Source organism: Setaria italica, chromosome VI (genome assembly GCF_000263155.2).
Source record: "Setaria italica strain Yugu1 chromosome VI, Setaria_italica_v2.0, whole genome shotgun sequence".
Classification (NCBI taxonomy): domain Eukaryota; kingdom Viridiplantae; phylum Streptophyta; class Magnoliopsida; order Poales; family Poaceae; genus Setaria; species Setaria italica.
The window spans coordinates 3,117,758-3,128,371 of NC_028455.1; the positions used below are offsets into that span (position 1 = coordinate 3,117,758).

The 10,614-nt window shown below is 43.3% G+C and overlaps 1 long non-coding RNA gene across 1 annotated transcript; it reads right to left on the minus strand.

The window, feature by feature from the left end:
• Positions 1 to 5,996: 5,996 nt before the first annotated feature.
• Positions 5,997 to 8,477, minus strand: LOC101759509. Its single transcript, XR_215357.3, has 3 exons — positions 8,269 to 8,477; positions 6,930 to 7,026; positions 5,997 to 6,097 (listed from the first exon to the last, which is right to left on the minus strand). It is a non-coding gene; the product is annotated as an uncharacterized LOC101759509 (long non-coding RNA).
• Positions 8,478 to 10,614: the final 2,137 nt, after the last annotated feature.

The window sequence follows — 10,614 nt, forward strand, 5'->3', positions numbered from 1 at the left end:
CCTGGGTTGCCGATTGGTTCCCCTTTGGAAAGTTTTGTGCCGATTTGGTGGAGCATATGGTACACGGCACCCAGAAGATGTTTCCCGAGAGGAATGCGGCTTCCTCTGGACAATGCCTCGGCTAAAGGTTGGGTGTTGGTTGTTGGGCCGGCGGCTCTTCCACAGAAGAAGTGTTTTTCGAGCCACATTAACAGGAAAGCGGTGTGCTCCCTGTTATCAACAGTACCGGTCTTCTGGTTTTCACTAAGAAAGCCCTTCCAGCCGCCGATTCCTCTTGTGTCCAGCCGATGCGACGGAACGTTCAGAAGTTGGAAAGGCGTGTCAGGGGAGGATACATCTAAGCCAGTCAAGAGGACCACATCGGCCAGAGTGGGGGTCATAGGACCATGACCAAATAAAAACGCATTAAGGGCGTCAGACCAGAAATAGGAAGCTGCCATCACTAGCGGTTCATTTTTCTCCATTTGCGACAGAGAAAGGTTGATGCATTGGCCGATTCTGAGCTCATCCCATAAAACGCTCCTTGATGCGGCCATCCGTTGGTACCAATCCCTCCAGCCAGGGGTTTCATTCGGCCAGGATCTAAAAGTACTCGCCCATTGATTCAAATTCATATCGGACCGCTTGAAAGGTATCCGGTAAGTTTCCGAATCTATAAGGACCGCCGGATCTGGGTTCCCCATAGGACCGAGACAAACAAGGCCGGGACTATCTGTGAGGTGAATGGTAATTCTATCTCTAACCGCCTAAAAAAGGAAAAGAGGGCATAGGAATATAAGGGGTAGATCTAAAATATTGCCGATAAAGAGAAGATTCGGTATTTACCTCCGGGATGAAGTTCTGAGTAATCGGCGTAGCCGCCGACGTTGGCGCAGATGATGGGGCTGTGAGGGGAACCGCCATCGGGATTTCTGATGAAGCCCTTGCGTCTGTTGAAGAAGTGACGACCGTCGCTATCTCCACCGGAGGAATTGTCCCTGCAGCATCCCGTGCTGGGGAGTTGCCAGAAGGAGTCGCCATTGAAGGGAAAGAGGGAGAAGTGATTGGAGTCGGAACTGGAAGACTTCGATGGCAAGATTGAAGAAAGAAGAAGGCGCGCGCGCTGGAAAAGAGATGTGAGCTTGAAGATGAGTTGCGGTGAAATGATATTTATAGGGTGCCTGAAAGAAGGGTAAAAATGGAATTTTCACCGCGCCGGCGCGTCGAGTTTTTCGGGGTAGTGGCCGTCGTGGGCGCCCGTTTCAAAAAATTGCAATGATCAGCCGGGAGACCGCAAAACGGAAGGATATTTTCACTGCGGCCGTTTCGGAGGAGAGGTTATAAAGAATTTCGAAGTAAAGGATTATGCTTTACTCCGAAACTGGGGGGCATGTGTTGACGCCGGATTTCGTCATCAGTAGAATCGGCGACAAAGAAGAAGGAAATCAAAGGAATACAAATTGGAATCGGTCAAAAGGTGCTACGGTGCGAAATCGGTCAAGTGGCTTTTACTTCGCTTCCGAGTGAATACGCCAGGTTCCCAATCGGCAATCCTTTGCTGACAAGAAATCGGCCGATCAAGAAGGTAGACTAAGCTGGGCCTGTATGGGCTTGGTTAGATGGAAAAATAGGGTGGAGTTCAGCCCACGAAGCGTGAGGTAGTTAGTTTAGCATGGATTGTGCTTGTAGATATTTGTTTTATGTTTGAATTAGAGATAGAATTCTAGTCGGTTAAGAAGATTATTTGTACGGGGCTATAAATAGCTACCTTTGTAAATCTGTAAAACAACAATCAATCAATACAACAAGTTACTTTATTCTTCGTACTTACTTTCGAGCAGGCGACTTCGCCATCGTTTTTCCTTCTCACGAGTTCGTGCGGGTTGGCAGGGCTGCATCATCTTGATCTCCGGCCGATTCTGTAAGTTCCGTTTATCGAGTAATATCTAAGCTTTAACTTCCGGCGTATCGCTGTTGTTTCGTTTAGATTTATTCATCAGTTATCGATATCGACTAGATTCATAGGTTTTTTGCCTGTTTTCCTAGTCTTTATCACCGGTTATCCCATTAGGAATTGGTAGTTTCGGCTTTCATTACTTTCTGTTGCCAAATCCATCTGTTGCCGATTAAATCTTTTCCTAGTGCTGTTACTACATACCTTGTACTGTTTACTTTAATATTTTTCTATCTACAAGGCTACAGGGATCGTGCTGTCTTATAGCCGATTTCTTTACTACAGTAAATCGGCCGATCTGCCGATAAGCTCCTTCGATCGGAAACTTAGCCGATCGTAGTTACTGAACTTGACACGTGTTTTTCCTTGCCAATCAACAGGTCAGATTGGCTGGCACGCCGCGCGAACCGCACCAGGGCATTCACCCGAACAGGAGCTAAGCAGATTCTCCCGGGTCGTGTGTTGACCGCTGGGATTCGGTTGACCGATTTCTAGCGCCAACAGATCCAAATTTTAATGCTACCGAAATCCTAATCCGCGGTAGCTCATGGCACAACTGCCGGACACTTCCTAAACCCAACACACGCCATGAAAATCATCCATCTCCCAAAAGCTAGTTATGTGCCCAAACCGTCACTCGTCCAATACCGTGGACACGGCTATTCAAATAGGTTTTAACTTTGCAGAGGTGTAAACTTTACTCACAAGTAGGGTACCGCAGCACGATCACCTTAGTACCAGTGCGAATCCTATCAAAGCTATTACCCACCTTAGCAAAGACCTGACTAGCCAATATGGAAGCGACCAAGGGTTTGACAACCAACCAACGAGGTCTTAGCCGGGACCTAAGCCACGCATGCTTACTCCGTCTGCATGGTCTTTCGTTGCTCACCAGCTCTCCTGATGGTTAACAGACTAGCTAGTGGGATTTATACTAAGCCTTTGTCGCATACAAAGGTTGAGTGGTTGCACGATAAATTGGGTTAGGCAAGATGACACATCAACTCGGTCCTTAATCCAGACAAGACGGGTATCTCCCAACCTGCTCAACCACTAAAGTACGAGCCAACTTGGCATTTCACACAAGAAATACCCATCCATCTCATATAAACCTCCTCTGTTATCTTTCACCAAAATCCCATTTATTTTCACCAAAACACTGACACATTTATCTTTTGCAAAATGTTGTATTCAAGATTGAGTTGTATCAAATAAAGTAACCAATTCCTAAGCATTCTAGCAGCAATTACCTTCTAAACAGAGCATATCATATTTAGAGATAATTCTAGGTCATCAAGGAATAATCATAGAAATCAAGGGTGGCTATCCAATCGGGTTTTAAGCAGAAAAACAATATGCAATTTATAAAAATGGTCAATAGGTTGTGTCTGTAAAAATGGGATAAATATGCATCAAAGGGTGAGATTGGACTTGCCGTCCTCAAAGCCTTTCGAGAGTTCCTGCTCGCGGTATGGGTCCTCGGGCTCCAGCTCATGGTACTGGCCTCCAAGCTCCTCTTCGGGCTCCTCCTCCTCAGTCACTCCGCGATCTAAAGCACACACAAGCGAGCACACAATAAATAAAAATGGTGTTTTACCCGTTGAGCTCGGAGAGAGATTGAACCATATATAGAGGAAGGAAGAGTGTGTTTTCAGGCAATTGGTAGATGACTTGGTGGGAATATATTTAATAGTGTCATGGTTGAATTTGGGGTTCATATGAGGGAATTTGGTGCATAAAATGATGAGGTAATGGCGATTTAGGGGCTAAAACAGAGGGACAAAGGCCTTTTTGTAGGGAACTTCGAGAGAGGGGGCTTAGTGTAAAAAGGGAAGAGGGGAGCGGGTAAAAGGCAATTTTGCATTCTCCTCCTCAAAATAGAGGAGGGTAGGGGGGATGCCAGGCCTAGGGCAACCGGCGTGACGATGCCCGCCCACGGCCGAGGAGAGGGGGAAAAGGGAGAGAAGGGTGAGGGAGACCCATTCCTCCTCTCACCTTGGACGAAGGAGGCGCGGCGCGGCGGCGGTGTGGCGGAGCGGTAGGGCCTAGCGCGGGCGATGTGGCGGAGCGGTGGCGTGTGCGAGCGGGCGGCGCTAGCGCGGGTGGTAGGGGCCGGTGGCGTGGCACGAGGGCAGTGTTGTGCGCGTGGCGTGCGCGCGCGAGCGGGGCTGGGGCAGGGTGGTAGGCGTGCTCGAGTGCGGAGAGGGAGAGGAAACAGAAAATGAGGAAGGAAAAGAAGAAGGGAAGAGAGAGATGGGGGTAAAGTGGTAAAAGAGATTCAGGGATTGATCTGATGGTGCACAGGGTACGGTTAAAATTGCACAGCGATGGGATAAAGAGATACGGCGGGAATGGCGGAAGCGGTCAAGCCAGCAACGTGGCGCGACGCGCGGAGAGGAAAAGAAAACGAATGGACGGTGGTCGGCTTTGGTGCCAGGACGGCCGAATTGCTGGGAAGATGGGATTTGGGAGCTCAAGTGATGAAAAGATTTTGAAAATAATTTTTAGCGAGTGATTTAATTTGGTAAATTTTAGGACGTTACAAGGGCCCACAATGCCACATTGCAGCCACCTGTTTAGGAAATTACATTTTGTTGAGTATGAAATCACGAAAATATGTAACCTTACTGTGGTGCTTTGTAATGTCTCCATGAATGTTACTACTGAATTGTTTCAGTATTTTGCAAGAGAGAGAGAAACCTCAGAGAAACAGTCAAAATTTTAACACAGCTATCACATTACAGATTTTAAAGTATCTATATGTATTTCAAACAAAAAGATACACATCTTACTGCACATATATATATATATAAACTAGGATCATGCCCGTGCGTTGCTACGGGCGAAACAAATCCTTTCCATAAACATTAATTTTTATTGCATAATTTTTTAACAACATGTATAATAGAAGCATTCACTTTGTTTTAAACAGAAGTACAAATAACACGGGCGAAACAAATCCTTTCCATAAACATTAATTTTCATTGTATAATTTTTTAACAACATGTATAATAGAAGCATTCACTTTGTTTTAAACAGAAGTACAAATAATTGTCAAAAAATAGAATGCCTACCTAGCTATTTGAACACTTGGTAACAGATTCTTTCTATTGCCGGTTTCATGTAATCTTTCTGTCGCACAACTATCATCCTACTTCCACCACCCAGACGCTGGCAGAGCAAGCTCCATGTTGGCGTGCTGCTAGCAGCTAGCGGCAACCTCCTTTGCTGCCACTTCCCGTCATCGTCTCCATCAGCACGACCACCATCCTTCACACTGGCAACTGACCATCCATCCAACCAGTCAATAATACAACAGTTCAAGGAAAATAAAATGATGTCAATATAAAATCACAGGTTAGGATACGAGGCCTCATCATATTACTACAGACCTTCATTAAAACCTATCAATGAACAAGTACAATATGCTACCAATATTGGTAATTGGATGGCACAAAACATATTATATACTTATTTTAGTTTTCATACAAGACCTAGAACTTTTTTATTTATAAAAGGAAATGGCAATTCATTTTCTTACCTACATGATCAAATAATATCAATGGTTTCAATAAAATTATGATCTCTCACCTAGCTACTTATCATGCTAATTTATATTTCAGAGTGACTAATTAAATATGATGCTATGTTTCAACCTAAATGTGATGCTATCTCTACCTAAGAAAGGACTTATTTTTCGGGGCAATAGTAAAATGCAATAACAAAATGAGCTTATTGTATCTTCCACTTCCTTCACGAGTCATAACCCAACGCCTCATTTCCTTTTTCTATTTTGAACTGTAAAAACCCGGTGCTTAAACTGTGCAAGGTGCAAGTCACTATCACAAGTTGCTAGGAAAACTAAATCCTACAGATCAGCACGTATCTCCAACTACTGATGGCAAGGAACAGCAGGTGGTAATAACTTGCAAGGTTGTACCATGAGCTTTAAGTAATAGCAACATCAGCAGGCTGTTGTACGCAATCAAAGCCTAACGTACTGCGAAATTAAACTAACCTTCTGGATCAAAGCCTTGGCTTTCTCAGCATCTTCCTCCATCACATCGGTGACCGCCTTAATCCTCGAGGCGTCGGCAGCCTCCTTGAGATTTTCATTGATAGGGAATGCGTCGGCGACCTCGCCAGTGACCTTCTCCATCACCTCTGCCACTGTGTGGATCACAACTATTTCCAGATGAGTTCTAAAAATTATTGACCCAATTTATCAAATGACTGCTATGCCCATAAATGAAATAACCAAGATGTGGGTAATCCAGAGCAACATGTATTGGATGGGCACTATATTAAGACATAATGACACAAAACATGTTTTATAACACCCAAATGAAAATAGAGGATTATAAGCAGTGGGATCAGCTTTCCTTGAGCTATTTGAGCAGAGCACTGGGATTAGGTTCCCTGACATTATCATATCAATACAGGAAATACAGCTTTCTTTGGTTTACCCACCAATTAGGTGCTCACAAAATTCTAAACATTACCTCCAACAGGACAAATGTTTACCACCCAATATGCCAAGGATAACCTATCTGATAGACTGAGTTAAACAACCAAACCTTTTTTTACTTAGAGCCAGTACAATATGAAGCAAGTTAAATTCAGTCCAATTTCTTACTTCAGCTACGAGCATAGACTGGAACAAGATAAGCAGAGAAATGACCATCTTGCAATACCTTTTCCACCATAAGATGATTCAGAACATCAAAATGAGAATTTTTCGGATAACAGTCATTGATTTAGAAGGATACATGCAATGAAAATCTCATGATAGCTGGCAACTCGACATAGAAATGATGGTTTAGGTGGCAAGCTTCCTTGTAAACTTTAGATGGAAACAGTGATGTGGAGATGCAGAGTTAACTACATCTAATAATTACAAACAACTTTAGGTGTAAACTCCTGATGTAGAGTTAATTACATCTACATGGTAATGATCTACATGTTACCACCATTACTATGGATCAGAAATTTAAACCTGAAAGCAAACAAAATGTAGGCACAATTTGTCAAAGCAACTTCTCACTTCCTTCTTTTCTGCTTGAGACAACATCTCCAAATCCCCCTCAATAGATCTGCAATAAGTTGATCCATGTTATTTCAATGAGCAAGGTATGCTTTTAGAAAAGTAGTATAGTTTGCCAATGAAAGGAAAATATTTCAGATGCTATTAACATGGAAAAGAAATAAAGTGTAGATGAATCAAGTACCAAAAATCAGTTCACCTGCAAGCATTCTCTAATAGGTAAGATGGACACTGGTAATTTTGATGGATGCACCGGAGCAGGACCTAAAGGATTCCGTTTCAGGAGGAAATTATCTACTCAGACATAATATTAAAACTGAATTTGTACAACAGAAATCTTTCTTGATTATTTTTTCCTGCCAAATGTAAGTTTTATGCTTCAGTTTTGCAAAAAAAAAATAGTTTCCAAGCCTTAAATCCTGCAAAGAAAACCAATGAATCGCAAGTTATTTAGTAAAGATGCGTATAGCCAATACCACAACATTTTATCTTATCGGAAGAAGCTAACTTTGTAGATAATTTCAATTACACTTCATGATGTTAAAAAATGTGTGGCAATCCGAAACATTGTCCAATTCTCAAAGGTTTAAAAGTAAATGGGCTAGAAGAGAACAGCTTCTAACTCATTGCAGACTTGTAATTTGACATAGGTTCTACAATTATAGATTAATGTGTTAACATAGAAATACCCAGTAAGATACTCATATTTGTATATAAATTCTATATAAATTATATCCTACATATATATCTCCATGGGAAGTATCTTACAGAGAGGGTAGAAGCTCACCTTGCTCTCACATTCCTTGCATAGGCAAAAGATACCGACAAGGCAGCAAGAGCATTATGCCCCACTTATATTTATAAAAGTAGGACAGGTCAGGCAGTTCAGACTTCAGACAAAAGAATTAATCAAGTACCATATCATCAATAAAGGTAGAACTAAATAATAAACTTTAACATAAAGTACTAAAGATCATGATTCTTGAAATGATCGCTCCTCCTATTTTGGCAAGTTTTTTTGTTGACTTGTTCTTTCAGAAATTGTGGGTGGCCAATTACAGCCCATATTTGATGAAACAAGTACACCAATCCTTTCTAACGGAGGTCAATGCAGTATCCAAATTCATACAAATTCATACTACAATAAAGTAATCTTTTTACAGTCAAATATTAAATAGGTAGGCGGCTTAGATTAGATATGAAGGAAGTAAAGATGAATGTATTCATTTGATAAGTGATCAAGAAGAAATAAAATTGGTAAATGACAGCTTCGTAACTAAAAGTCTCAAACCTGATACAGAAGTTCCAAGGCTTCCCAATGCTTCAGTGGCGGGTTTAGATTCACAGATAGACAGCGATCACATAGTTCCATTTGAATACAAAGTTGCTCGTTCTCAAAACAAGATGTGAAGTATCAAACTATGTTCTCACGAGAACCTGGAAACACATGACACCGATGTTACAAGTTACAACCTTCCTCACGAATGCAGCTGAAAGAAAAGGGATATTCTCCTGCACAAAACCAGTAAAATTGTTAGCGAGGAATGCAGATGAGCAGTCAGGACAGCACAATGTTACTGCACTAACACACACTCAATAAGAGAAAAATCTCATCTTACCCACCTTATCGTCATCGAATCCGTTGGCCACCTGTGTCATCTCCGGCGTGATGTAGACCGAAATCATACTGTCAGAAGACCAACACAGAGCTCGAATCGGAACCGACCCAAAGAAATCCTGGCTAAGGATGAAGCAATCCTTCTCCTCCATGGGTCCGTCCGCGTCCATCGGCGAGGCCTCCTGCGGCAACAGGGCCAGCAGCAGCAGCTGAGGAAGCGGCGGCGGTGGCGGAGCCGGGTCCCCGCGGTAGTGTCACACCCGGTTTTAAAGGTAAAACCGAATGCTACCTATATGTATGCCAGGATCAAATTTCATACATATAGTGACAGCATAAGTGAATAACAGCAACAGTATCACGTAAAAAGATACAAATAAAGACTTACGAAACCATCAGAGATACACAGCTTAAATACTGGAGATGGAGGCTCCAAACTTCACAGGCAATCGACTGGGGGTTGCGTACGCCTAGAACTCCGCACCATCTTCACAACAACTTCATAGCAGCTTCTTCTTCTGAGGAACGTTGTTTATAGCAAGGGTGAGCACTTGTCGTACTCAGCAAGTGTGAGGAGAATATGAATGCAAGGTTAAACAAGGAAAGGCTGACTGGTTGACTGCATTAAGCATTTTTAGTTGGTCAAATTTTATTAGCACCTGATTACTAAGGTATAAGTATATACCAACCCACAATTAATATAAACATAAACATAAGCCATAAACACATGGCAGAAACATAACCATAAGCCATAAGCATATGGCACAACCATAACCATAGCATAAACCACAATTTAAATCCATCTTCAAGTATATTACTCATGTGAGGGTCCAGGCCGCTCTTGACCATGAGCATGGCTGATCGATCAGTTTTACACTCTGCAGAGGTCGCACATCTTTACCCACAAGTCGCGTAAAAGTTCAAAAGAACTTTAGACCCAACCACGCTTGTGCTGATCAGGCACAATTGTGGCAGAACCACCTCAGATTAGCTTGATTCAGCAAGATTAAGTCGCCTAACATGCGACACTTCTGCTTAAATCGAGCTAACACGGGGTGCCGTCGGATTTCATCCGATTTAACCACTTAACAAGATCGAGTCTAGCAAACCCACACGAAGGTGAGCGGTTATAGAGAATACAACGAGTCCACTGAGTTAAGCAGGTCTTACTCAATTAGTTCGGTCATAAAAATTTACATCAGAGTTTTACAGGTTTTCAAGAAAATCAACAGAGAAAAGCTAGCGGAAGACTTCGTCGGGGTCGGATATCCGGGCGAGGCCAGCCAGAACATCACTGAGTCCTCTCCTCGCCGTCCGAGGAGGGGTCCCACTCGACCGTCCAGCCTGGCGGGAGCTGGGGCGGCCAAGCACCAACCAGAGAGGGGTCGGACGCGGCAACTTCACCTGAAAACAGAAGCCACAACAAGGTTGAGCTACTAAGCTCAACAAGACTTAACCGACCGGAGTAAGGACTACTCCTCCTTCTAGACATGCAAGGCTTCTTGGCTGAGGGGTGTGTTTGCCAAAAGCACTAGTAACCTAATTTTCAAGTTTTAGCTCCGGTTCTAGGTTCATTTACCAGTCTAGGTTGTGCAACCTGTTCTAAGCAAACATAGAGCCAAACAAGATGTGTAAGTATAACAACAAACATTGCCATCATCAGATTCCTCATTTACTCAGGGTGACATAGCGATCAAGAAATCTCAGACTGTGAGAGGCAGACGAATCGATTCGAGTTCTTTAACCATGCATGGTGAACCTAGCCTCACGACATCCGCGCACCCGGAGATCGCTTCCTGTGTCGGCCTTCCCCATCAATCCCCTAACCCGTGTCGGGCCCATTTCCTTTGGTGCAAGGTTCCACAGACCCGGCCTCTGCCGTCCTGTGACCACGCTTTGCCACCACGTGCGACAACCAGCAGGGGAAACTCCATTCCAAGAACAATGGGGCGACCGCTCACGTCTAGGTTCAATCAGGTACTAAGCTTCCTCATCCCATACTAAGTATGAGGCTAGTACTTT